The sequence below is a fragment of the Sturnus vulgaris genome, chromosome 28 (assembly GCF_052056855.1).
Source record: "Sturnus vulgaris isolate bStuVul1 chromosome 28, bStuVul1.hap1, whole genome shotgun sequence".
Classification (NCBI taxonomy): domain Eukaryota; kingdom Metazoa; phylum Chordata; class Aves; order Passeriformes; family Sturnidae; genus Sturnus; species Sturnus vulgaris.
Genome location: NC_142270.1, coordinates 4,638,322 through 4,644,792, shown reverse-complemented (window position 1 = coordinate 4,644,792; position 6,471 = coordinate 4,638,322).

Here is a 6,471-nt window from a genome sequence, read left to right as displayed (position 1 = left end):
TCATAAGAAATATCCCATAAGAAATATCCCATACAAATATCCCATGAGGAATATCCCACAATAAATATCCCATAAGAAATATCCCATTTAACATTAACTCTGGACACAAAGGTTTCTAAATCCAAATATTATTCCTGTTCCCTAAAAGTGCCTGAAAAGAAGATTGGTGTTAATCTGGGGATAGGAACGTGATGATCTTTAAGGTTTTCTCCATCCCAAACCGTCCTGGGGTTCTGGAATCTGTCCCGGCTGATTTTCCCTGACCACCGCCCTGCCCTTGAGAACAGCCCGAGGTTTTTCCAGGTTTAAATTGGAATTTCTCGAGTCTGAGCAGGGGCTCAGCGTGGACTCGGCCTTTAATTAAGCTCGGTTTTATTGCCCCATCCCCTCCCTGGCAGGGACAGCAGGGATGGCATCAGCCTCCACCCAAAGGACAAATGACATCACATTGTCACAGCCCGACCTTCTAATCCCCTTTTTATTCTCAAATAAAATTATTCTCTTCTCTCAGAACAGGGGGAAAGTTCCTGCCTGATGTCAAGGGTGGCATTAATGTGAAATACTCGGATTTGTGGGTGGAGATGGAGGTGAATTCTGAATAAAAATATCAACCAGGGATCCCCCTCCACTGAATTTTCTTCGTTCTGCATTGCAGCTGAATCTTGCTGTAACTCATTGCACTACAACTCCAGCTGTTCCTTTAATTATTAATATTCTTAATGGCATTTAGAGACAACATTTAATTAGGAGTCAGCCACCAACAGCCAAATATTAGTTCTGAAATACAAAAGTATTGTAAAGTTCACGAATCAGCTGTGTGACAAATTCCAGAAATAACAGCGAGGCCTGCAGGGCAAAAATCAACATTTACCTTCAAAAAGCTCTAAAGTAGGGATTGAACATTTCCCTACCAAATAAAAGTGGGCTGTGCCACTTTGATTTTCTCTCAGTGTGAAAGAAATAATTCCAAATTCTGGGTGTTCATGAAATCTTTACACATCCAGTCCCTGCCTAAACGTTTCCCCCAGTCCAGGCTCCTTTTCCATTTGTGCATCACATTCACATCAATATTTACCACGCTGGAAAGAAACGATCCAGGGGACTGGATGCAAAGTGACAGCACTGGAGGCTTGGGAGAGGTGGAGAGGAAAAAAAAAAATGGGGAAAAGCAGAGGAGGAAAAAAAAATGGGAGAAACGGAGGAGGAAAAAATGGGAAAACAGAGGAGGAAAAAAAACGGGAAAACAGAGGAGGAAAAAACGGGAAAACAGAGGGGGGAAAAATGGGAAAAGCAGAGGAGGAAAAAAATGGGAAAAACAGAGGGGAAAAAATGGGAGAAACAGAGGAGGAAAAAAATGGAAAAGCAGAGAAGGAAAAAATTGGAAAACAGAGGAGGAAAAAATGGAAAACAGAGGAGGAGAAAAATGGGAAAAGCAGAGAAGGAAAAAAAATGGGAAAAAGGGAGGAGGAAAAAAATGGGAAAAGCAGAGAAGGAAAAAAAATGGGAAAAAGGGAGGAGGAAAAAATGGGAAAAGCAGAGAAGGAAAAAAAAATGGGAAAAAGGGAGGAGGAAAAAAATGGAAAGCAGAGGAGGGAAAAAAAGGGAAAAAGAGAGGAGGAAAAAGCTGGTTATGGAAATTGTCTGGGTTGGCTGATGGCACCAGGCACGCCTGGAAAGGGAGGGGAGTGAGCCACAGAAATCACCGGGAATTTTTGTCACTTTGTTGGCTTTTTCCCCCTTTATTTATTTTTTTTTTTTTTTTTCATTAAAGAGATTGAGCAGTTCCTGTGGAAGGGGCAAAAGTACAAAGCCAGGCTTTGTTTGCACGAGAACAGCAGGATTTGGAGAGGTGGACAATTTAAAAAAAAAATAAAAATTTTCAGCATTTTTTTCATTCCAAAGGATTTTGAAAGAAGGAGAAGGAATTCTCTGCAGTGCAGAATATTGAACCTGAGGCAGCTCAGAGAAAGCTCCAGCTGAAATTCCCCCAAACTGGGCAGTTCCTGGCTGAAATATCCCCTCAACCCCAAATTTTTGCTCCCAAAATTTTGCTGTCCCAGGCAGCAGAGCAGATGTCAGCTCTGCAATCCATTGATCCGGGCCCTGCTAATTTGAGCCTCCTGGAAATCAGCAGGGACTTTTATAAAACAAATAAAAATTTCTGTGGGTTTCCAGGGCGAAGGGGAGAGCAAGAATCAAACCCTGGCAGGAACAGCAGAAGTTGCTGGATGGAAATGCTGAAAATGAAAATTCTAGCCAGGAATTAAAGCAAATTATTTCTTATTTTCCCAGGATTATATTTCCCCAAATGATTGCAGCACTGATGGATTTTAGCTTTTAGACCTGAAACTGTTTTTATGTTTTTATCCTGGTGTTTCCTTGGGCACCCCAGAATCCTTTCCCTTCTCCAGACACCCTCCCACAGCTTCATTTTTCCATCATTAGAAATGAAATTCTAATTCTTCTCTTGTATTAAAACTCTTCCCCACTGACACTTGGACTTCACAGAATCGTGAAGCCTGGAAAAAATCCTTCAAGATCAAACCCAACCCTTTACCCAATCTCACCTTTTTTTTTTTTTTTTTTCACCACACCAGAGCCTCGAGTTCCACACACAGAGGGAAAATCCATTTTTTGAACAAATTCATTGGGGGGGGAAAAAAAAATTAAAAATTTTAAAAAATCCATCACAAACATTTACACCAAAGCAATGATCCTCAATTACATCTTGGATTTCCAGCAGTTCTGCTCCCACCAAGCCTCAGCCAAGATGATTTTTGCCCTCAGCCTGCTGCTGGATTTTCAATTTGTACCCATTTAATAAGAGGACAGCGATCCATTAGGGACCTTTAGTTATTTATTGATTTACTCCGAGGAGTAGCAGGGATGAGGAATGAGGATTTTTTTTTGGCGTTCCACTGGGCCATAAAATTGCTGTGATAATCTGAAGCAACATCATCCTGCTCCTCAATCCGTGCAGGCTTTTCCTTTGGTCAATGAGGGGTTTCAAAGGTGACAAATTCCCATTTATCCCTCACTTTAGAGGCGACAAATTCCAATTTATCCCCCAATTAGCAGCTGCCAGTGCTCAATGAGGGCATCCATGGATTTATAATTCCTGGGATCGCTCCTGCTCTGCATGAAAAGTGAGCTGGGATTGCTCCTGATCAATCTCTGATCGATCTCTGATCAATAATTGCTCACCACAAACCTTCAACTCCTTCCATATTCCAGATGTTGGAACCCTGAAGCCGGAGAATTTTGTAACTTTTTGTGCTTTCTGGCACAGAAAAGCAGAAAAATTTCAGGCACCGACCCTCAAAAAGAGCATTGCTTGTGCACTGAGGCCCTTGGAGAAGGATTCCAAAATTGGAGTGATGGAGTTGGAATAAAAGGGTGTAATGTCACATGGTGAAGGGTTTGGGATTTGGATTGTGTGTGAATTTGGGGCTGTGTGTGAATTTGGGATTGTACATGGATTGGGATTGTGTGTGAATTTGGGATTGTGTGTGAATTTAGGATTGTACATGGATTTGGGATTGTACATGGATTGGGATTGCACAAAAATTGGGGTTGTGTGTGAATTTGAGATTGTACATGGATTTGGGGTTTTACATGAAATTTGAGATTGCACATGAATTGAGACTGTGTGAATTTGGGAATGCTCCTGAATTGGGATTATGTGTGAATTTGGGATTGTGTGTGAATTTGGGGCTGTGTGTGAATTTGAGATTGCTCATGAATTGAGACTGTGTGTGAATTTGGTATTGTGTGTGAATTTGGGACTGTGTGTGAATTTAGGATTGTGTGAATTTGGGATATAGCAATAGGTACAGGACAAGATGGAGGTTTTGGGGCATTTTCTTTTTCTTCCTTCTTGGTTCCTTCTTCTTAGTTTTAGGTGGTTTTTGGTTGGATAGAAAGTGCAGCACTGCAGGTCACAAGTATTTGGTCATTGGTTCAAAAATATAAAATAATACAAATGTCAGTTTTTTAATTGAAGAGTTAGGCCTTAAAAGACCTTGTAATGAGCAAGATCCAGCTCAATTTTCTCATTTTTAGCCTGTTAGCTGGAAGTGCTGTAAAACTCACTGCACTATAGATGAGAATTAATAAAAAATGGAGATATTTGTGAGCAGGGATGGAGTTCAAGGGTCAGAACCCACGTAATCCTTCCCTGTAACTTTATTATGTTCAGATTTGACAAAAGCACCAGCCCAGACAAGCCCAGATCTGCCAGACTTTGGCCGAGCCTTTCAGACAGGAAATTTATTTAGTGCTGAGTGGGGCTGGGGTTGATTTGCCTCCCATGTGATGAGCAAAGGCCTGGAGGTGGCAGGGGCTGGCAGATGATTTGATCTTGCCCTTGAATCCACCATGCAGAGGCCGAGTTTTAACATCCACTATTTCATTTTAACTCCCAAGCCCCTTCCAAGCCCTGCAGTGATGAAATCAGAGTGTGACGCAACCACGAATTAATGGCACATTTCCCTGCCCCGGGGGTTTTGCTGCTTTGTGTTAATTCTGGCCTCATTTTCAAAGCAATTTCAGAAATTTCCAGCTACCAGAACTCTCTGCTCAGGGGCTCAGACCACGGAGGGGGAAAAAAAAAAAAATAAATTTCCAAACCGATTTATTTTCAGCGTTGAAATGCAAATGGGCCTCGCACTCAAAGTCTTCTTGGCTGTGATAAAAACATAAAAACCTCAACTCTGCCATGGAGTGACGGAGCAGGATCGTGTCAAGGATGTCTGAGGGACCTTGGAGTGCTCTGAGCACAGCCCAGCTCCCTCCGCAGTGCTGGGCAGCTTTTAATTGAATTTTGTGACCTTGAGCCAAAGAAAGAACAGTCCCGTGGATCCCAGGCTCATCTCCTTAATGGAAAATGCTGATGTGAAAGAGTTCTGGAAGGAAAAGGGTTCGGCTGCGGGGCAGGGAGGGGAAGCAGAGCACGGAGGGGCAGCCTGGAGCCTGCCTGGGAGCTGGGATTTGCCTCTGGAGGAATTCCCAGCCCCAGCTCCAGTTCTGCACACAGGGAGCAGGGCTGGAAATCCGGGAGCAGGGCTGGAAATGCGGGAGCAGGCTGGAAATCCGGGAGCAGGGCTGGAAATTCGGGAGCAGGGCTGGAAATCCGGGAGCAGGGCTGGAAATTTGGGAGCAGGGCTGGAAATTCAGGAGCAGGGCTGGAAATTCAGAGCAGGGCGGAAATTCGGAAGCAGGGCTGGAAATTCAGGAGCAGGGCTGGAAATTCAGGAGCAGGGCTGGAAATTCGGGAGCAGGGCTGGAAATGCGGAGAGCAGGGCTGGAAATCCGTGAGCAGGGCTGGAAATTCGGGAGCAGGGCTGGAAATTCGGGAGCAGGGCTGGAAATTTGGAGCAGGGCTGGAAATTCGGGAGCAGGGCTGGAAATTCAGGAGCAGGGCTGGAAATTTGGGAGCAGCTCCCGAGGCTTCTCCTCCTTTGCTCCTCTCTGCAGCTCCCTCAGCTCCAGCCCCAGCTCCAGTTCTGGTTCCAGTTCTGGTTCCAGTTCTGGTTCCAGTTTCAGTCCCAGTCCCAGTCCCAGTTCCAGTTCCAGTTCCAGTTCCAGTTCCAGTCCCCAGTTCCAGTTCTGGTTCCAGTTTCAGTCCCAGTCCCAGTTCCAGTCCCAGCTCCAGTTCTGGTTCCAGTTCTGGTTCCAGTTCCAGTCCCCAGTCCCAGTTCCAGTTCTGGTTCCAGTTCCAGTCCCAGTCCCAGTCCCAGTCCCAGTCCCAGCTCCAGTTCTGGTTCCAGTTCTGGTTCCAGTTCTGGTTCCAGTTCTGGTTCCAGTCCCAGTCCCAGTTCCAGTTCCAGTCCCAGCTCCAGTTCTGGTTCCAGTTCCAGTTCCAGTCCCAGTCCCAGTTCCATTTCCAGTTCCAAAGGTGAACTGGAGAGGGAGGTGGAGTCCACGGAACCCCTCTGGATCCCGGGATGAGCTGATCCTGAGTGCCCTGGAGCAGGAACGCTCTGGGTGACACTGGGACGTCAGGGGGGTGTCAGGAGTGACTTTGGGATATCAGGGGGGTGTCAGGAGTGACTTTGGGATATCAGGGGGGTGTCAGGAGTGGCTTCAAAATCTCCCATTGCAGCTCCAGGTAATGAAGTCATTTAGCCCAGGTTTGCTCCCCCAGCTCCCTTTTGTTTCCATCTCTGGGGCCTGGGGCAGTGAGGGCTCCTTGATTGCCAGCCTGGAGAGGAATTAATTAATGAGGATTCGGGATGGTGGATGGAAAAAGAATTCAAAATGGAATGGAAAAGGGAAAGGAAGGAGAGGAAAAGGAAAGGAAAAGGAAAGGAAAGGAAAGGAAAGGAAAGGAAAGGAAAGGAAAGGAAAGGAAGAGGAAAGGAAAGGAAAGGAAAGGAAAGGAAAGGATAGGAAAGGAAAGGAAAGGAAAGAAAGGAAAGGAAAGGAAAGGAGAAAGGAAAGGAAAGGAAAGGAAAGGAAAGGAAAGAAAAG